The sequence below is a fragment of the Aulostomus chinensis genome, chromosome 22 (genome assembly GCF_037954235.1).
Source record: "Aulostomus chinensis isolate RoL2024-O1b breed Wild chromosome 22, RoL_Achi_v1.0, whole genome shotgun sequence".
Classification (NCBI taxonomy): Eukaryota; Metazoa; Chordata; class Actinopteri; order Syngnathiformes; family Aulostomidae; genus Aulostomus; species Aulostomus chinensis.
In genome coordinates this window covers 3,816,273-3,839,142 of record NC_141341.1, presented here as the reverse complement: position 1 = coordinate 3,839,142, position 22,870 = coordinate 3,816,273, and the positions used below count along the sequence as shown (strand labels likewise).

At 44.2% G+C, this 22,870-nt stretch overlaps 1 protein-coding gene across 15 annotated transcripts in view; it reads right to left on the bottom strand.

Moving 5' to 3' along the window:
- The window catches only part of macf1a (microtubule actin crosslinking factor 1a), a 217,038-nt gene that overhangs the window by 33,617 nt on the left and 160,551 nt on the right, over window positions 1-22,870 (bottom strand). The gene's annotated exons all lie outside the window — the stretch shown is intronic.

Sequence of the window (22,870 nt, the reverse complement as noted above, 5' to 3'; positions counted from 1 at the left end):
CGTACTAAATCTGGACACGTTCGGTATCCAAATATGTTCGGTAGTGGTACTCAAAGCTGAGGGAGAGGAGATGTGAACAGTAGCACACGCTGCCAGATATACAATGATTGGAGACCTTCAAGTACACGAATTTGCTGACTGTGAGTTAAAGAAATGAGTGCTTGGAAATCAGATGAGATTGTGGTGTATCGTACAGCTGGAACACACACGTGACCTCTGTGTGTGTGTGTGTGCGCGCGTTTCTCCTTCTTTTCTGTTTGTTCTGCTCTATTCTGTTTGTTTTTATTTATTCTTTTCATGACTACATTAAATGAACATTCATCAAACGTTGACCTGAGTGTGACTGTCAATGCAAAATTAGAAATACAAATAAATCTAAAATATAAACACGGGGAAAAGATGAGAGATTTTTCTTTATTTTAGACAACTGTACATCCAATATGTTTAAGGTGTACATCAGAAAAAATAAGATATTTAACATCCCATATGGGCATTCTTTACAATTATCTGGGATTTTATAGATTCAAATCCATCAAAGATACATTGAGGGATTTGTCAATGATTCCCTGTTAGCTCTAATTTAATATATCCACAAGATTCCACTGTGGCTGTTAAGGAAAGCTTATGCTTGTATGTGACTCTTCATAGGCTCCATTTTATAATTTGAAGCACTTTCCTGACCAGACGACTTTCTTCCTGCCTGCTCTGCTCATGTTGTTTAGTCTGAGGCTAAAGAGTCTGAAGAAAAGAACGAATGTGAGAAAAAAAAATGGCTAAATTCCTCTGAACCATCCTGCTACAGTATATCCAACAATTTGCCAAATCCACAAAGCAACTCTCCCAATTTCATGGGTCTCAACCAATTTCCGGATCATCACCAACAAATATTCCCATCTGGCAGTCTCTTGGATAAAATCTGGTTAAATCTGGGGTGTGTGGGAGGGATGTAGGGAGGGTCGCTGACATGAAAACGTTTAAAAAGATCTGACAGTAAAAACAGGCCCATAGAGGGGAGAATTAGGTCTGGTGGTTTATGATTCTGTGGCAGCCAAACGGCAATGGCCACACAAAGAGACAGACACACACAAAAAAGCGTAGTGGTATACAAGATTTCAGCAAATCCCAGGCCTGAGGGGAAATGGCTGGCGTGACAGTACTGAAGCGGGGGTATTGTTGCTCTGAGGGAGAGGGAAGATGTGAAAATGACAGTTTGGCTTTTGGTGAAATACCAAGATGGAGGAGTCCTGCAAGAAGATGGCACATCATCAACTCTTGCGGGTCAAATGATGACAATTCAATGCATGTAATTGCATCTAATGAATCAAAACTTTCATACAAACTTTCAACAACTAACAGACAGATGGCTTTACAAAGGGGCTAAAGAGTCTAGATGGACAGACAGCGGGATATGAGAGCACAAATGTGGCTTAAGCAAGTCTTTAAGGTTAAATTTAAGTGCAGGCTGGGGAAATGTGCTGGTTTCCATTTACACAGCTCCTACATCTCTCCTGAAGTGAAAACAAACAATTCTTTAGCATTTCAAGGTGTACTTATGTACTTTTCCAACGCCTTAACCATCAGAATGTGCAAAAAACAAGAATCACAATGGTAAATATTTACAATATGCATTTCTCTTCTCGGTCTTAATGCGGTATGTTTGCAAACCTTGAAAATCCCCCCCCCCCCTTTGGGTACCCCCCCTAGTGTATGATTTATTTATTTATTTATTTTGTCTGGGGGTGGCGGTCCCGGACGTGGACGCCTTTGGCTCACCCCGGAAGGTGGGCATGGGCCTCTCGGGTGAGTGGGGGGTCCCTTTCCCTTTTTTTGGGGGGGTGGGGGGTGGGGGGTGGGTTGCTGGCTGGTGGTGCATTATGGCCTGAAGCTTGGCCTGCTCTGGGGGGAGGTGGAGAACAAGGGATGGGTGGAGGGGATGGGGGTGGAGGGTTGGGGCCTGGTCATTGTAGTGGGCTGTGGTCTGCCCCGTCTGGGCGTGGGGTGTGGGCGGGTGTCGGCCTTGCTAGTGGCGGGCCCTTATGGGGCTCCCTGTGTTCTGGGGGTTTCTGGGTGCCCTGGTGGCTTGGTCCTGACCTGCCTGCTATCCTGGACTGGGGCGTGTTGTTCTGGTCCCCCACATCAGCTACAGTCAGCGACCCACAGCATCGAAAGACAAACCATAGCATACACATACACACACATACACATGTGCATACACACATACACACACACGGTGCACAATTGATACATAATCAAATATTCAGACATTTGTTTTAAAATTATATGAAACCAAGTGGCAAATTTGCACTGGAAATTCTGCAACCAATGTTTTTCTTTTTTTTCTGTTGTTAGTTTTTTCTGCTATTGTTGTTTTTGTATCACCCCCCCCCCTCCTGTCTTCCCTATCCTGTCCCTGTTCTCTCTTCCTATCCACCCCTGAGCCTCAGTCCAGTAGCTTTATCAATGAACCAATACCATTCCAAATAAAGGTAAACACAAATGGCGATAGGAGGAGATTCCTCCTTTGCAGAGTAAAACTGCTTCAGTACAACAAGGCACCAGGAACATCGATACTGCTTGCCCCAGCTACTGAACAGGACAGGTTAAAAAAACAAGACAAAAAACAAAAAATTTCCCCCTAAAATCCAAGCGTTCTTCAAAAGTGAAGATTCTGAAATAATTTCAGATTACACGAGTGAAAGGAAGTCCAACTAATCTGCCTTTTCCCCTCCCCACATCCCTCTTGGTAGATGTGAACTCTACTGTCGAAGCCTGCAGTTGTGTTGGAGCTTAATCTTATAGATTGACTGGAAGTGGTTGAGCTGGAACGTCTGTCTGAGTCTGTGCAGTAGGTCATAATCAAAGGCTTTACAGGTTTCTGCTCATCTGGTTTAAATATGGCATCAAACTACAGGCTTTCCATGCCAAGCGTGTGTGTGTGTGTGCGCGCCTCTGTGGGTGTGCAAATATATTCAAATCTGTTGCATGCAAGTGTGCACTCGTAAGTTTTTGTGCAAACACAGTGTGAAAAGAAGTGATTCCACAGGTATAAATCTGTATACACCAGGGAACATGAATGAACTGTGTGTGTGTGTGTGTGCGTGTGTGTGTGTGCGTGTGCGTGTGTGTTTCTGTCATGTTTAGAAGCAGCTGTGTTGTGGTGATGGGCGTCAATGCCGCTTGGAACAGGAAGTCTGTGAGCCAGAACAACAATGAGCTGCAGCCATGACCTGCTCCACCCTGCGCCGCTTTATCCTGGCGTGTCCGTATGTGTGTCAGAGATAGAGGGGGACAGAAAAGGAAAAAACAGGGAAAGTACATGGATTCATCACCTAATGTGGATGTAAATGCTTTGTCTCTTCTGTTTCTTTGTATTTTCTCTTCTCTATTTTAGCTTCTCTCTCTCTCTCTCTCTCTCTCTCTCTTACAGCAGTTGAATCCTCTAAAGCAGAGCTCTGGAAAGTGTCCCACATACTTGTCATTCTTCCCCACCTCAGCCAGCAACACATGCACACACGCTTCTTAACTGAGCTAACTTAACTATCACGACACTTGTCATCCTTCTGCCTCCTCCTCCTTGCTCTTCCTCCCATTCATTTGAACTAACTCCTCTCTTTCCTCTTGCCCCCCCTCTTGACAGCTGCCTCCTCTTTTCTACCATCGTTCCCTTCATCCTACTCCTTCTGGACCGCAAACACAAACTGGCTTTCTCACTTCAGCCGCAGTTCAGAGAGGACAGCAGATCAAAATGCTGGGATCTGACTAAAGCCGGGAATGTAAGTGGGAGGTTGTTGCTGACTAAAAACTATTGGCAATAATGTGACAAATCGATGACAGTTTAAGAGGCTGTTGAAGTGTTAAAGAACATGACGAACTCATAAATTCTCAGTTGATTTTACAGATAAAAATCAGTCAGTTGTCGGTCTAATAACTCACAAGTCTGACACATTGATAATTCAACCAAACATTTACAGAGCAGTATTCACAATACCCATGGAAGGTGGGTGAAAGAAAAGTCGATGTATCTCGTGTGTAAACAAACACATCCATCATAGCACAATCAAATGCAAAGTCCCAGGCTCTCAGTAAATATTTGGGTTGACAGCATATCAGATCGAATATGATTAAGAGCATAAAAGCACATGACTTTCATGCTTCTGTGTCACATCTTTCAAGCATACAGGGTACCGTTAAGGCCAGTTAATGTTTATGATCCTGATGACCTGATAAATACATCCACCAGCAGTGTGAACCGATGAATGCCTGCAGTAAATATACATACATGTGGAGGCTGCACTATATTTACCTGTTATCTGCTAAGCTAGTAACGTTCAGCTGAGGAATACCCGTCCCATGCAAGAACAATCAATTTCTTCATCGAGACCGAGAAGAACACATAATGCCTTGACACAGTTCTTCACTGCCTGCCTCTGGCAGAACTTCAACTTACAGGACATGGTATTTTCATAAAAATGACAACAATTCTCATTTCGCTCATCTCTGCCAGATAAATCTCTCTGTATTAATCTGGTGTTTAAGTATGTGGCGATGTTCCTGCTCTGCCGGGACGATGCACACTGAGCACGCTCACGCCAGAGACTTACACAAGCAGAGAGAGCTACTTCCTGTTAGCCCTCTGCTAATGCAATTGTGGATAAATAACTTAATCATGCAACTCTTGTAGACTTTCAAGATCATGTCAGACCAAAATGATTAAACTGAGTAAGTTCGGAGGGTTGTGTGAAACTATTCATCCACCGTTTGGTGGTGGTGGAAACTACAGCGGACCACATGACATGTGAGCATGTGTTGAGAGTTAGTTGTCCGATGCCAGAAGATGCAGACCAAACATGAACATAAATGATATCTCAGGAACTGCTAAAATAACCAATTGGTGTTTCTGGAAAAAACAACAACAACATCTTTCCTCATTTTGAGAGCATGCAGGGTGAATATGTGCTACACAGAGATTATTTTAAATGAGGTTTTGAACTTATGCCCATTCATTTCATCTTCCTTTTCCTTCATAAGTGATTCTTGTGACTGTTGTACATGATCCCTTTGATGAAAAGTGCTCATATCCAAAAACAGAGGCGTACACATGCCACAGCTGGACTGACGAGAAGGTGAAACAAGACTTCCACGTGAGGAGCAAGAGAATATGTGAATGACTATGTAATTATAGATTTCCAGCCAATGACAACACAGCTATCAGCCTGCCTTCTTCATCAACGCTCACCCCATCGCCTCACTTCCTGCCTCTACCCTCTTCTTCCTGCCTTTCAGTCCTCATCCTTCCTCACTCCCTCCTTCCTCTTTTATTGGAACGCGGAATGACGAGCGGAAGGGAGCCGAGGAAGGAATCTGTTTCTAAACAAACACTGATGGGAAAATTATGTTGCCAGGGAGGCTTTACTGTATCTCTGAGATGGGGTTGAAGGGGTTAATGGGTTTATAACATCAATAACAGATACAAATCTCATGCAAATGCATTCAAAACAGTTTTGCCCAAACCTTACTACAGTGTTTTTCCACACAGCATCCTCTTGTTTTTAGGGTATATAGTTATCTTTTTTACTTATTCATGCTGTTTCCTCATTGTGTGTCTGTTGTTCACTTTTTCAGCTGCTCCCTGGGAGCAGCTTAGAGATTGTAGTCTCGCTGATATCACCTGACGAGAGCGGTTTTTATGTAGCAGCAGGCGTGGAATCAAAATCACTGGGAAAAAAAACAAAAAACAAAACAAAACCAAAAAAAACCCACTTCAAATATTTGATCCACTTTTTACATTTTAAGCACACCCACATTTGGTTCCGATGGGAGATCAATGTCAATGCGTTTGCTTTCATGCTTCTGTGTTCCCGAGCGCATCCCCCCTCCATCTCGCTCTGTGTTTCACAGGTTTATCCTGGAGGCGGTTGTTCACAACCAGAATTATCACATCAGTCAGGAGACAAACGTATGAGCTGAAGCCACCTGGCTCTCCGTCTCTCTCATTCTCCACTCCAACATCTGCCTTCACCTCATCTTCCACTTGGGTTACAACTACATCTAACTGATGAATTATTGGGGAGTGAAATAGAGGAGCAGTTAAAGTAGCCCTTTTTTACGCATTGAGTCAAATGTCAGGGCTAATTTATAAACATAAGGAACAAATAAGGAAAACCTACAGTACAGGATGTCTGCAGGTACAGTGTCAGACACTTAAATCTAAAATCTTTTTGAGGTCATTGTTAACATTTTAGACTAATTTTGCACAAATAATGTGTCATTATTCTTCATGAGTTATTGTGGTGCAGCAAAGATTTCCTAGCCTTTAAATGGTATTCTACATTCTTCAGAAAACATCTTTGTTTGGTACAGCTCTGCAAAAATCACACCATTATCACATCAATATGTCTTTCACATCACGTGTCAGTGATGACACAGGAAAGGTAATTCCTTCTGAGACTGTGAACATATCACGAATGCAATATCACCCAAAAGAAACTGCAAAAAATTGTTATGTTCATTCTTTAATTGCCCTCATTCTTGATTAATTATTCAAGAAAATTTTAAGGATCTCTGAGGCGGACTTAAATCTGCATAAAGCAACTGCACACTCAAAATGGTTATGGGTGATGAAAAATTATGCAGTATCCGTGTATATGTGGCCATCGGTCAGTCTGTTCCCTCTCCCCAGTCCATCAAACAGCATGCTAAGCTAGTCCATCTGTCTGTCTGTCTGTCTGTCTGTCTTCGGGGCACATCAACACACACTGTCCCCTAAAATGAGCTCTGTATTAATCCAAAGACCTTCTGCTTGTGTCTGCCTGCCAGCCTGGCTCTCTTATCTCTGTACCAAAGCCTCATGTCGAGCTAAAAGGTGCTCCCCCATGCAAACAATAGCTTCCTCCACCCAACCTCCCTGTCGCCTGCTATAACTCGTTTTGTGTCTGCTTCTTTGTCTCTAAAATCTCTCAGTGCGTCTCGTCTATATTCCCTCCCATTATTGTCATCTTCAATTAATTTCTACCAGCAACCCAAAATGAAAATTCCCTCTTGGCAGTTGGGTTTTGCATCACAGCAGAATATCAAAGGAAGTTGGGAGACCGAATGTAGGAAAGGTGTGAAAGACAGTAAGTGGAAAAATGGTTAAAAAAAAAAAGAAAGAAAGAAAAATAGGGAGAGAGTTGGGCGGAAGAAAGACAGGATTGTGAGCAGACAGACAGAAACCTGAGCCAGAGACAGGACCGTCTGGAGGACAAAGAGTCCAGCCCACAGTTCCAGTGTTAGCCCCGATACTTCCTTATCTAAGTTTATATTCCCCAGGCAACTTCACACACAGTTTGTGCAGCCATGTTGGCAGAGGCAGCTCCCCTCACAAAATGCCACAGTGTTTAGCTCTCACCTCCTTATCTCGACAACAAAACCATCTGAGCACGGAGCATGGGGGGGGGGGGGGGGGGGGTCAGGAGAGGCTGAAAAAAGGGGGGAGGGTCAACACACAACTAAAGTGCATGTGTCACCCTTTAGAAATGTGAACAAACACTTGAGTCAGATTTCTTACTCATTATCATGTATGTTTCTATGTTAGCAGCAGTGTTTTACAAATAATTCTATCAAGCTAGGAAGAATTATGGATTTTTCCAGAGACAATTACCAAAATAAAGAGCTATATCCTTTCAGGACAAACATAATTAGGGGTCTTGAAACACCCCTGGTATAAGCAACACCAACTTGTCAGCATCAGCATTTAAATGTTTACTCTTTTGTGATTTAAAGGACGTCACAGTTTCTTCGATCCCTGACCTATAAAAATTGAAAACTTAAGTTTTTTTGGACAATATATAACACTTCAAAATAAAAACCAAGCATTTTTTCAAAAAGTACAGTATATAAAGTATTAGGGTTGGAATTACAGTTATCTCCTGATCTGACACTATCAAAATGCTGATTACAAGTTTTTTAGCTCAAACTGAAGCTGCATAAAGACGTGGCTTATACGTGTCTGAGTGAACGTTAGCATATATTTTTGGGCAGTTTTGCTGGTAGAAGTTTGTCTTCTTTAGCTTCAGGCTAAATATTCAAGGCTGACTCTGTACCACGGTAGTTACAAATAAAAGTGACGCAGGAGGGGGGGGAAATGACGTTGTGAGGTCGAGACGTAGTTTTGAGTGCATGAAAATCAACATACACTTTTCAGGTCTAATTATATTTTCTATGTATGCAAATATTACGGGTGAAAGAGTCTTGTGACTTTCTTTCAAAACGCGTTTTGACGTTGTGACATTTCAACTAGTTTAATCAGATCAAGCCTGATGTGGTTTCTTATCATCTGTCCTGTGTGCAGCTATATTTCTCCTCCACTAAATCTAAACTGAGTGGACAAGACATCCGTTCACATAAAACTGAGGCCACAGAGGAAGAGGACAGATAGATGTGGACCGATGACAATGAGACACAAAAATGAGTTACAGAAAGACTCACACAACTTAAACATTCAAACCTACTCTCCCATACACACGGGACATAGTGAATGACTGATTGTCAGACTGGGCAACTTGTGCCAGATGGAAAGTTTAATGCAATAAAAGAGAGCCAGCAGTTTGCATCGTCAGCATGGGGATAAGGAACATTAGCGGTCGCTCAAATCATACACCGCCTGACAAATAATGACGTGTCTGTTCCTGGCATGAAACCTCTACCAACAGGTTTGGGACTGAAATTTGGTGAGACAGCTCAAGGTAATGCGGTTAGATTATGGTGGTAAAATGCACTCTGATGGGACAACGTTGTTAGCCTCAACCACATTCTGCGTTTTCTTAATTTGTGCACATTTTATAAGTAAACGGGAGGACTTAAGTGTCAATACGAATATGAATGTTCAAAGTGTGAGCAGGGTTCAGATCAGGCAAATCAGGCCAGACACTGAGCAACTGCAGAGCACTTAGAGAGTGTGACAGGCTGTCAAACACACTGTCATGATGAAATACACTTAAACACATATACACACACCTTTTCATGCAACCCACATACTCAACACTTCCAGGGAGGCAGATGGGAGAGAGGTGACATTACACAAACAAGTTGAAGGCAGCCTTCGAAGACACACAGATTAGTCTGACACATTGATGATTCCCTGTGTCAGTGCCGGGCAAAGCCAGACCCGTAGCATTAATAGAGTATGCATTTCAGATCCGCGACACAGCATCCACTGTGACACTGATTACATTCTCAGAAACCAAATCAACCCAAACACTGAAAGTCATCCAGATGTCTGCTCCATTTATAAAAGCACCGCTGCCTTTAACGCCGACCTTTTCACAAATTATTTAAACCAGATGGAGAACTTTAGCCTTGCGCTCTGACAAAGTATGGATACTCCCCACATCCACAGCTTTGCATGGAGATGTAGCATTCTATATAGACACACAGTGTAAACACAACAATGGTAAGCCCTTGAGATATATGCTATAAACGCTTAACTTGATATTAACTCAGCAAACAGGCTGCAGGCTCGCACTGCTTTGAGCTTCACACAACGAACACTTGGTCGACCCCAAACATGTTCATGCGCTGAGGATTAGCACTGACCCCCACCTAAACACTCACCATACGCACATGCTGAGGGTATTTTCCCATAAGTAGCAAACCCCTCTGAGCATCGTATTGCAATCATTTAAAGCCCTACTACTGAAACACAACTAGCTAATTATGGCGTCTACATAACTTCACCCCTACATGCATTTTCCATGCTGTGTCTACATCAGTTACACTACCCTCTCAGCTGCCTGACCCAATTCTTTTTTTCATGCTATGTCTGTGTCTAATACAATGCACTCATGACTAAAAACAGATATTTGCTCAGCTTTAACTCTTCACCTATCAAGCCTCCTTTTTAAAAAAAAATAATGAATAGAGTAGTGTACCAGAATTCCTATGGTTTTAATTTGATTGATTCTCTCCTCTTGGCACTGTTTGTGAGTACTGCATTCTACAGTCGGGACCAAACCACTCAGGATTAGTGCTTCTCTTTAATGCCAAATAGATAAGAAAACGCTAATGAAACCACAACCCAGTCTTCATTACAGTATGAGTGCATTATTCAATTTTCCCAGTCAGTCAGTCAGTTAGTCAGTCAGTCAGTCGTGTTATAAAACCAAGTTCTGAATGAAGTCGTCAACGGAAACGGAAACATGTACATCTTTAAGAATCAAAAATTCAAAAGAGAGCATACCTCTGCCTGTGTCTCAGTGTCGGAACATAGCAATGTTGGTGGTTCATTCTTTGCTTCAGAACTCCGACCTGATTTTGAGATGGTCTCTGTGTGACCAACCGTGGCCCCCCACTGGGACCCACCCTCCTGGGGCCTACAGTCCTGTAGCAGGTTTGCTTCGCTCTGTGTAAATAGGCTCTGTAGCAGGCCTGGCTCAAGCTGGTCCCAGGCATGGTCTCTGGAGAAGAGTGGAGGAAAATCCAGAGCAGATCCATCGGACTCCCAGTCACTATCCCCTGTCACAGAGCCAAGAACAAACTCTACTCCGTCCACCCCAGAGTGTGTTCCTTCGGAGTATGAGTCCAAGTCTAGCTCCTGAGGATCCTCACACGCTGAGCTGACATCTGAGGGGCCGGGTTGGGGCCGTTCAGGTGCTGCCATGTAAACAAAGCTGTCAGGGGAAAGAAGGGCCCCCTCCTCCTCTTCCTCCTCCAAGTCTGGGCAGCAGGGTGGTTTAGGGACAGGACTGGGGGGAATTGAGTATTCAAGTGGGGATGGAGGGCAGCCATTTGGAGACTGGGGAGTTGCAGAAACAGCCAAATAAACGAAACTATCTGATATTACAAAGGCCTCGGAGTCATTATTATCCAACCCAGCACCACTGGAGTCATGTTTAGAAGGTGACTGAGGTAAAGAGGAGGTGGGAGCTGAGTCTGGATGTCCAGGGTGTGGAAGAGGAAGAGGGTCTGATTTCGGGGTGCTAGCTGTCACTTCTGCTGTAGTTCCCAAATCTGGATCTTGTACAAGCATTTCCATTCCTGATACCACATCTGTGGAGAAAACATGTTGGGTCTCTGACGCAAAGGATGTCCCTTCTGTGTCGTCCGTGTCATGTGGGCTAAGCTCTGAGGGGATCGCATCCTTTTGCGAGGAAGTCTGAAAGTCAACATCCTGTGTACATTCATTGAGGACTTCTTCTTCAACAGTGTCTGGGGGCTCATGAGAGTGATCCATGAGAACTCCAGCACTACTGTCTGAACTTGCCTCAGATTGCTCATACACACCCCACTCGGTATCTAACTCATCTTCTTCAAATTCACCCTTGTCCTGCTCAGTCTCCTCCTCAACGTAGGGGTTCATAGTGCTATGAAGCAAGGAGGCGGGCCTCTCATCACAGTCCTCGCCATCAGGCTCTGATGAGGCCCCACTATCAGAGTCTGTTTCAGTCTGCACAGGTCTGCCTTGTAAAGAGCCTCTTTGAGTGATGTCACTGAGAGCAGTTCTGTTTGGTTGGGATATGTGGGCTCCACTGGAGTCAGACTCCAGCAGATGGCCGAGAGCCGAGTCCGTCGGATAGCTCATCTCTTCTTCCTCCACTACTGCCTTATCTTCATAGCACACCTCATAATCTTCATCAATGAAACCATGTTCCTTTTCACAGTCTTGTGTCCTCATCAAATCAAAGGGTTTAATTTGATTCAAATTTGATTCTTTTGTAGAATTCTCTGAAACTGGTGAATTCGTCTCAACAGAGGTAACGGCATCTACAGGAAGAGTTCCTTTACAAACTAACCAGGCATTCTCTGCTTCATCTTCCATCTCATCTTCCTCTTCCTCTAAACAAGGAAGCGTGTATGGATCAAGAGGTTCAGGGTCAACACTCATTTCCACACCCTCCTGTCCTTCCTCCTCTTGACATTGTCTCTCCAGTTCGAGGAAGAGGTCATCTGACTCAGCTCCTGAGCTGGGGCAGGGGGAGGCACTGAAGGCCCCAGGGCCTCCAAACCCTACAGGGGGTGTTAATACAGGCCAATGTCCAGAAGAGCCAGTTAAATCCCATCCCTCTGATTCCAGTGTTTCCCTATCCCAAGACTGGTCAATAATCTCCCGATTCTCTAATTTAAGGACTGCCTCCCACTCTCTCTCCTCTCGCTGAGCTCTCTCCTCCTCTGCTTTATCTTTCTCTATTTTCCAAATGTCTTCCCTCTCAATTATTTCCCTGCACTCCTCCTGGTCATCGTCCTCAAGCTCCTCAAGTATTCTGCGCTCATCCTCTTCAAATTTGAGCTCAGAAGCTGTGCGTTCTCTGAGATCACCACCCTGAGCACCCCATCCAAGCAGTCCTGCATCGCCCCCCTCCTGACTAATACAAGGAGAAAGAGGTAGACCTCCATACACAAGTCCTTCCTCTTCCTTCAAGAATGGAGACGGGGGGTCTAGCAGATAAAGAGACTCCTCATCAGTGTTGACCTCCTCGCCCAAGAGCGGAGGCAAAGGAGGGAGAACGGGGAAGTTGTGTCTCAGGCCAACCTGGGTTCTTTTCCCTGTTGTTATACTGCGGGGCCATGTGCGGGCCTTGGTGGGAGGACAGAAAACTGGTTTTGGTGGGATGAGTGGGGCATTGTCCCCCTGCTCCTGGTCCAAAAGAGGAGAATCTCTCTCTGAATCAGACGTCTTTACTGACTCCACAGGCTCCTCAAGGATCTGCCTAATTCCTGATTTAGAAGAGCTACTACTACGTTTATGCCCAACACTTTTCCTCTCCAGTCGAGATATCGCTGAACTATGTTTTGGTGAATTTGCAGAAATCAGGGTCACCTGATTTTGGCTAAAGGCAGGTAACTGTTCTTTGGAAGGCAACGGCACCATGGGGCTCTGCTTGTGCTGCTTCTGCAATACAGGATGTACGGGTTTTTGCCTAGAGAGAGGATGCTGGAGAAGAGGAGGGACCGGACTAACTGTGGGAGTCAGTGAAGGTGAAGATGAAACAGGAGGAGTGTGGGGAGCAGACGATAACGGGGAGGGTGTGTAAGGAGGTAAGGAGGGAGTGGATGAGGTAGGGGTAGACGGGTGAATGGGCTGAATGGCAGGTAGCGGAGAGAGAGGAGTCCCTGCACCAGACAAACGCTTTTCTGAGCCTTCAATGGAGGAGAACTCAAGTCTCTCTGCAAACTCTGGAAAACTTGCTGGCATAAAGACTTTCCAAGAGCGACGGTTCGGATTGTCCTTCTTATCGCCACCTTGATGCCGCCGCTTGACCACTGCAGCCACTCCACTTGAACCAGATGAGGACGGAGCATTAGGCAAACCTGAACTGCCAACTGGTGGTGACATAATCTGAAGATTACCAGTTAACTTCAAGGCATCAAAAATCACCCTTTCGTCTAATTTCTTCACTCCTCCAGCATTATCTGCATTCCTGGAGACAAAAACACCACCTATATCAGCTCCAATAGTGCCATTACTGGATAGTGTACTCCCCTCTCCTCTCACCTCCCCTCCCGAGCCGAGAGTGCTCCTTGAGGGTTGGCACAGTTTGGTCCCTTGATCAATCTGTTCATTGATGCGCATGGTGTCATATATGGAACGCTGGGGGACGTAGCAATCCTCAATGTACGCCTCATCCTCGTCACCTTTTCCGAGGCAGCGAGGGCTCTGTCTGAGACAGTCTGGACGACTCAGGGGCTTCCCCATTTTGTCACCACCAAAGAAGCCCTGATGTGGATTTATTGTAAGGTACAGATATGGCACTGCAAATTAAAATCTTAAAAATTCACAAAAAGGAGGACTTAAGGGAAAATTTAAGTTACCTTCAATTGTTCCAAGTCATTAAACTCCACAAAATCACACAGTGCATTTGGTAAATCCTCCAGGTTTCACATTCTAAAAGATATTCTGGATTTTGTTATCCACAGTCTGCTGATGTGCGTAGTGTCCTTCCTAAGTCACTTCAACAGTTGTGCATTTCCTTGGTCTTTTTGAGATGCTGTGTGGCATCAGTGAGGGAGAGACAGTCCTCCCCCTCGACACCATATTAATCACAAGCTTTGTTTGTTTAAAAGCCTGTTAGGAATGAGAGAATGGTGGAGGGATGAACAGAGGGAGGAAGGGAAAGAAAGACTCATCTACTCCGTCTCGGAGAAGCACAAAGTCCAAGGCGAGGTGAGCTCCATGCAGATAACATCCCTTTGTTTCGCTGTCAGAGAAATTGAGTTGAGCTTTCCTCTCCATATTCATGTCCAGCAACTCTTTTTTTGACTCCACTTATGCGCTCTCAAAGCTCCTGCCCTTTGCGATCAGGTCCTCTCCTCTCTGAAGTGCAATAGACTCAGTGAGAGGCAGGCAGGGAAGTGTAAAAGTCTCCTTTTAAGGTGAGAAAACCCACTCTCTTATCTCTTATATAAAAAAAATATACTGCGTGGGGTGCCCTGAATAAGAAAGTGCAACACTCCGTGGATTTGTTCCACTTTTATCTTCCTTTGTTTAAAAAAATGTTCATTACAGGAAGAAATGAATGGTATCATGAAATGCTAAACAAAAAGAATAAAGCTTTTCGGGGAAAGGACTTGAGACAATATGAAAGCTCTTCAGCGAGTGACTACCACTTTGTGGTCCTGTGAATGAAGCAGTTCAAGCAGTCCACAGCTATTTTTTTTCCCTGTCCTTTGATTCCATCACAATGAATCAAAGATTTGTGTCAGGACAAACCCTAATTTTGTCTAAGACATCTCATCATCATCCTAAGAGTCTTCCTCAGTGAAATAAAATGGACTCAATCATCCACACAAGCGTCCAGTATTTGATTAAACTCCTAAATCCAGAACAAAGACAAAAGCATTCTCCTTTTGCGTGAAGAAATTCCCGTCAATATTTCAGCTCTTATATTTCACCCCGCTTTCTTTCTCTCTCATCCTCAGATCATCCACGGCTCCTGGGAAGAGGCGGCACAGTTGATCGAAAGCAGGCAGGTTCTTGAAGGGGGTGAGGCTGCAGTGAAAGAGGGCATCTGGGGGTAGAAAAGGGGGGCTAGGGGTTGGATCCTGGACCAGCCAGGCAAGCAGGGCAGCGCAGCAAGTCGTGGGACTGTATCCAGAGGGCAAAGACCCAGACAGCACTCTAAGCTCCCGTCCAAGCTTTGCTTTGCAGGCAGCGTTTTCTCCCTCCCCGTACAAGCAGACAATCCCAGGACACTCTCCCTTCCTTTTAGCTCTGCCTCTGTTATCTTCTTTCTCCTGCACCAGAATCCGTGCTGAGAATGAAACAAAGTGCCACGCAATCCCAGTTCCTCTTCTCCTTTCTTTCTTTTTCGTTCTCTTTCTCTCTTTAAAAACGTGTGGGCTGCCAAGCTGTGCTCTCTTTCTCTCCCGGTCTCTGTTCTCAAGCCACTACACAGCTGAAATGGTTTGCAGCTGCTAAAAAAATCTCCCTCTTTTCCTCTCACTCTCTTTGCCGCTCCCCCCTTCGCCTCCTCTCTTACTCACATGTCCCTCTCTTGCTCTCTCTCTCTCTCTCTCCCTCCCTCTACCTCCCACCCTTCTCTTTAGCTGTTTGTATTTGAATTCAGCTCCGTTTGTTCTGTTTCCTGCATGGGTATTAAAACACAGGAAGTTCTCCAATCATGCTGGTTTCCTCTCTCACAAAAAAGACAGAGAGAAAGTAAGACAGAGAGAGAGAGAGAGAGATAGAGAGGTAAAGGAGTTTAACAGTGATAAAGACAGGCGAGGTGCTGAGAAGGGGTGTAGTCCTAGAGAGAGAGAGAGAGAGAAAAAGGGAGTTGTGCAGAGAGAGATTTTGCAGCTTTACAAAAACTTGTCAGTTTTGTATGATGTAGCTGATTCGAACAGCAAGGAATATGCTTCTAAATTATTAAAAAGAGGGAAAAAATAAATGTAAATATTTCAATATAACCAGATGAAGGCTTCCCTCCTTCAGGCAGGCAACATATAATACAGTATTTTACGCACTCCCCTGCCTCATTTGCTAGATTTAGTGCAGTGAGACAGACAGAGAAAAAAGGAGCCTAGTGATGGGAGATGGTTGCATTCACGGCTGCATTCATCACAGCCTTGTAATTCACTCTTAATTCTCTGAGGACAAACCACTTTTCCCCCTTCGGAGCAGAAAAACACTGTCCGCTGAGAGTGAAATGATACAAAGTCAAAGAAAGAAAAAGAAAAGAGGCAGGGAGAGAAGGGCGGGACCGTTAGCCGATGGGAGAAAAGAGGCTTATCAGTAATGATCTGTCGTTTTCTCCCCCTACAGCAACAGTCCAGGCTTTAGAAAGACTAGGAAGTGAGTCCAGTGGGCTGTTATTCACTCCGCTAATTCCTCCTTTAGTTGTCCTGCAGAAGTAGAATTGGCAGAGGCAAACTGACTGCCAGTGTAAAAAATAAATATAGAGAAGATGCAGACACAAAAAGTTGGTGATATTCACAGACTCCACTTGTGCATTCCCGTCTGCGCCTTTGCTGAAACCCAATCCAGCTGGGCAGACCAGTGTGTGTGAGTGACTGTGACTGTGACTGCGTGTGTGTGTGTCAGAGGGGGGAGACCAAGGGGCCAGGAGGAAAAGGGGCTGTGCACAAAAACTAGTGTGTGTGTGTGTGTGTGTGTGTGTGTGTGTGTGTGTGTGTGTGTGTGTGTGTATGGGGGGGGGGGGGGTGCTGCTGCTGTCTGTTTTTTCAAAATGCCAAACAAAACCTCTGAACAGCACCCCATCACTCAGAGGGAGGGCACCCACAACCTGCTGCCCCACAGCAGAGCAACTTTGAGCCACATTGTTCTTCTCTTGTTATCTAGAGTTACAGGCTTCCCAGTCGTGGCATTCCTCCTCTTCCTCCTCTCCTCTTTCTGTCTTCCTTTTTTTGGGGATTCTGTTTGTTTGAAGCAGTCTGGCAGAGCTCGGCTGATCTGAACCAAAGCTGGACTACGTTGGTTTTTTCTTTCTGGCCTCAATTTCCAATATTCACGAGAGCTGCTCTCTCTCTCTCTCAACTGTTGCACAGGACAGCCCGTGGCCTGCATGTCAAATATGCTAAATACTCCACTCTTTCTTTTTAACTGCCCCCCCCCACCCGTCCACCCACAAACGTCCAACCCCCCCCCCCCCCCGTCAGTTGCGCTGCAGCTGTCATGACTGCGTTCAAGGCAAACGTCTTTATAGAAACAAAAGAGGGTTGTCACTAGTTTACAACACACACACACACACACACACACACACACGGGACTCGCAATCTCTCCCGTGACCCACGGCAAACTGACAATCGGCTCTCCTCAAACCACAACAAGATTTGAACACAAGCATTTGCAGATGTGGGCGGGCCATCAGGGGAGATGGGGTAGTGGGGTAGAGCAACAAAAATAAGTGAGCGTAAGGGAGGCGTAAAGGACAAGCAGGGGCTGATAAACAGATAAAACTCCTTTAATCTGCTCATTCAGATGAGGCTCTTTGACCTCCCCCCTCTTGCCTTGCTTCAATGACAATTGACAGGGGCACAGTCTAAGCCTCCACCTATGACCCCTCCATGATCTGTTTACGATTAAATTTGATTATTCAATGCCTTGGCAGATCCAGCCGTACCCCGCTCCTTCCAGATAATTTTCTTCCACCGTCACGGCTGGTTTAGGAGTCACTAAGAGGGGAGGAGGGAGGGCAAAGAGATGCAAGGATTAGGGGTTTGATTTTCTCTGGGGGTCATTTTTGTGGCAGAGATTTTACTGCCACAGTGCAGTGTGGCATTTTGGATCCACTAAATGGGCTGCTACGAACACATTTAGCCAGGTTAAAGGCTCACGTTGCCATTGTTTAGTGTCTTGAGCATTGAAACCACTCAGGTGACACAATCACAAACACAGGTGGACGACATAAAGTATCCGTTATTGACTTTTACGGGTCATTTATGTGCTCACAGCAGGACACCTGTTCACAGGAAAACAGGCGTTTCTCAGTATCCCTACCTTCTTGTCTCCTGAGGACATCTACAGCCCATCTCCTCAAACCTCTCTGATTTAATGTCATTTTAATCCTCAAAATCTTGTTTTTCAATCTCTTGCCATCCGTCCCACTCTCCCACCCCCTCTATAATAAACTGACTGTGCTGCCATCTCTTTTCCTCTCTGAGCTTTTCAATGCCAAGCCCAGCCTCCTGTTTTCCAACTGTAGGGGTAGTTGCATATTAACTAGCGGAGCATTTCACCTGCCTGCATTTATTGTTCTCAACCGTTCTCGAGCAAAAAGACACACAATGAGACTGTGTGACTATGCTCACATGGCGACATTGACCTTTTTCAAAATGAGACCATTTGTTGGTTTAAGTGTTTACATGACTTTCTTATATTCGTGTTTCCATGCCAAAGAGTCGGGCTCATGGCTGAAGATGCTCATCCACATCGAATCCCGACATTCTACATTGTTTCCCTCTTAAATTCGACCTGAAACGTCTCTTATGTTGTGGCTGGTATATTTTGAGTGTTTTCTTGCTAATAATGCAGATTTGGGCATTTAACTCCAGTAGAACATCAAAGTGAGATTACAATGCACATCAATAATATGACTAAAATACTAGAATACTACAAATGTCTGAAGAAGATTACTGCCAAACTGTAATCAGTTTTAGGTAGTTAGAGTTTTTTTCTTTTTGCATTTCTGAGCCTAAAAAGGCACACACCTTTACCGTCATACTCAATAACTTTAGAAAACACACCTGTCAATCATCTCTGCACAACACTGCTGGTCATAATGGAGGTTTCAGACTCCGCAGATTCAGGGGAAGATGTGCTGTGTGTGTGCTTTTCAATTTAACGGTAAATTAGTCCACATGTTCAAAGACACACATTCTTTCAGGCAAATAAAAACTTTGCACGTTCCCAAGCAGTGGGTGAGGCGTTGTGTTTTCACTCAGCTTGCAGCCAGCTGTCTACATTACATATGGAGTTTAATGTCCAAATGTGATTAACGCAGCAAGGACTTTTCACATTATAAACACTTCGGAGGTCAATTCTCTGCGGTGGTTTACACCATTTTGTGAAGCTTTAGAGTGGTAGATGCTGCTTTATCCTCACTTTCAGTGACTTCCTCCTCCTTTCTCTCTCCCACACATGCCAAACACCACCTGTGTGGCTACCTGCTGAGAGGTCAACACTGGAGGTCATCCCTCATTTTTCTCTCGCACACACAACCTCTGCTTCTTTTTCTCAAATCCTCCTCCACCTCCCACACATCTACTCATCCACCTGATTCTCAATCTTACAACACCTCCACACTGAAGCTCCTCGAGTCTCTCAGTGTTTTTGTTCTCGGACACACGTAGTGGACAAGTTAAGCCTCGACTCACCAAAAGGTATAATAACGTGCCAATTACTTAACTTACTTTGTGCGTGATCACAACACACATTTAGCTTTTGCATGTCATTTGACAACATGGAATCTCCTCTAACGTCTATTGTATCGACACAGCTTTTCATTTTGCTCCATAATCTTATAGATTACACATCAAAGAAACCATATGTCCAGTATTTCTAGTGGCAAACGGAGACGTCTGGACGTTTTCCACCACTGTTACTGTTGAATTTATTTTTATGTTAATCAACACAACGTCATAGAATCACACAGGAAACTGCAAGATTAAATATATCACGATAATAGCATGACCTATATGTACTACATATCCTGGATCAAAGTAATATCACTGATATGATGACAAATGGTTGGATGCATGCAGCTGCCAGGTGTAACCACATCCTCACATCATTATTCAATCTCCCATCCCTGCTCGCGAGTAAAACAACGTGTAGCGCACAAAATCCATCAAAGGCATTAAAGATTTAGTTAAAGAATGACCGCCACAGGAGATGAACGTTTTTAGATCTTAATTTTCTCAAATGCATTGTCCAAGCTTGTTGAACAGCCGACTGAATCAATTCATCAAGGCACATGGGAAATACTTAAGATGGAGTAAAAATCATTATCAACTATGGCCGCCAGAGGCATGACAGTGACCCAGCGGAACGTAGACTGAGAACAGTTACAGGTTCAAAGGATTCAGTGCCACGGGTCTTCAGCTACAGTGCCGACCCAAACGGCGTGCAGCTCCGGAGGTTACAGGCTCAACTAACAACAAAAGATGTGGAAATGAAGTGCGTGGGTGCTCTCGATTGACTCCTTTTTTTTTTTCTTTTCAAAAAGACCCACAACTTAAATGTCTCTCTCAAAATTTCTCATCTCCACCATTGTAGCAATAAACTTCAGTAGATGGGAAAGTGGGAAGAAACTGCTTCGTAATGGTCGTTAATTACTGCACTGACAAGGTCAAATCCATCTTGAGCACAGAATGATTTATAGAGTACCTTTTATTTCCCTGTCGCATCTATTCATTATTAATCAGACTGGTACTGCTGCAGTGGATGTGTGGGAATAATATCAGGTATGTGGTAAAATAGTAACTTTTATCCTTCTAGATCAATAAAAAAAGTGTATGTTTATGTAAAAGTTCCTTTAATCTCTCCAATGACTTGTTTCTGTTTGAGGTAAAACAAAACATTTAAATAGACTTCATGTTCTAAATAGTGATGACATGAAATCCCATTAGTCTTTTCAAACATATTTGACTAATATTTGCCCCAGTTCAGACAAGAACAGGATATTGAATTTCCCTGGGCTGAGAAAAAGAGAATATACAAAAAAAAGAGAAGAGTGAGAGGGCTGGGCCGAGCTGCGGCATGCCTTTCTAATTCACAACAGCTGAGACAATACCAGACCTGAGAGTGGAAAGGCTACAACATCTCACCAAACACACACACACACACATACACACACACACACACCATCTCAGACATATTTAGAGGGCACAATTCCAAGACATACCAATCGCTCACTTTTTCGATCAGTCGGAGATACAAAAAGAGGTGAGAGAGAAATGTGTATGCGTGTGTGTGTGTGTGCGCGCGAGTCAGCAGGTTACAGGAAAGTTCGGCAAAGCAAATCAAATTATTAGATTACATAAATTATGTTAGCATGATCCAATCAGTCTGAGGGAGGCAAACCGAACCCACACAGGGAAACAGATAGAAACAAGATTAATACATTCACATATCAAAGAAACGCACACAAACACGTATGTCGACAAACTGGGAGACACACAGACATGACTGCACAGTCCGGAAAAAAGACAGAAAGTCGTCCAGGAAAATCCTGAGAGCCAGTAAAGCTCTGGCGTCCAGATGATGTATGATTTGGATTATCCTGGAAGTCATGGGAGGGTTACTGGGTTCTGACACACTGAACTCTTCTGAGTCGCTGCACCTCAGTGTTTGCATTAGGAAGGCTGACGTGGCTGCTAACAGCTGCAAACAGGTTAACGAGTACCCGAGTCCTGCCGAAACTCGTTAGACGCACGCTGAACTCAAAGGGTACAGGATGGAGGCAATTTACCTCGGCTTTGTAATTTCAGATATGATTCAGGAATATTACCACTTTGACGACCTGGACTGGTAGGAAGAGACTGTGGGCGTGGAGAATGAAGTAACAGTTCCCCTCTATTAATTTGATGTTTCGCCCAAAAAGTGTCATTTGCATTTCAGTGACTCACCATTATGTGTTTTGAGCTCAGGGAGATGTTTTTTTCCCTCTGCATGACTCAGAATTCAGAAAACGCCGAACACATATTTTTAGCTTGAAGGTTATAGAGACTGACAACTAACAACAGGCCCACTGTCCGGAACATCCATTCACCAGCTCTCTCCAGCGTCGTCCACAAACAATGTGAACTGAGCTGAACACTAACAAACTAAAAGAATCTGAGTTTGATGTGAATGTGAAAAGCGTGTTAAAGTTATTGTGGATTATTGAGGCATAAAACTGGTTACAGCTGAGTTGGCTTCACAGGATGAGAGTTTGTCAACGGATGTTTTGGAGGGTTTTTTTTTAGTGGCTGGTCTCCATTATGACAGCAAATGACACTTTTTGGGCGAAGAGTCGCTTTTAAATCCAGAGCTGAGATGTCTGTGAGCATCTAAGAGAGAGCCCTCGCTTGATAAAGTATCTAAACCAAAAAAACAACAACAACAGCAACACAGATGTTTCCATATGCTAAAGGGATTTTTTTTTTTTTTTTTATAAAACCACAACAATTTAACAGTATAAAAAAAAAAAATTCTGCCTTTTAGATTCTTTCGTTGGAACCTTTCAAAAGCTGGACATGCTGTTTTATTTATTACATGACTCAAATGATTTGTGATTTCCAGACCTGAGCAGAAAAGCTCCTCAGGGTCTCCGACTCACCCAGATAAAATATGGGCTCTCCATAGCACATTGTGGCTCACACTGCAGTATCTTTCAATCAGCCCAGCGAAGCAAAATCATTACTTTACAGGCAACAGACGATAGTTTCGGACAGCCTATAAGGTATAAATGCCCTTATCTAACGTATTGGCTGCTAGTTACTAAAAAATAAATGGAATTTCAACCAGTTTTGTTTCCCTGCATGCTGGTTCAATTCCGCCACTATTGGTCTGTTCTTTGAACTACACACTGTATTTCCACATTTTTCTTCGCTGACTTTGACCGACCGGAGGGTTAAGAATGGCTCAAAAAATCCAAACAACCTTTCTGCCATGTTGCCACCAAAGCCAGTGGGGCCAAACGGATGTCTGAGCGTTCAGTCAGAGCAATGGCAACGTTGTTTTGAGATGAACACAACTCGGGAGGGGCCTCTGAAGCCAGTCAGTGCATTCTACTTGTTAGGTTCTCTAACTTGTTAGCAAAACTGCCACTTTATTGTTTTATTGGGTCAAAAAATATGACCACATTTCTACTCCACAGACATCCTCCTTCTTTCCAACTGCGAAATAGCTTTTTAAGGTGTAAGCGGCTTCATACTGCAGGTGAGATTTAGGACA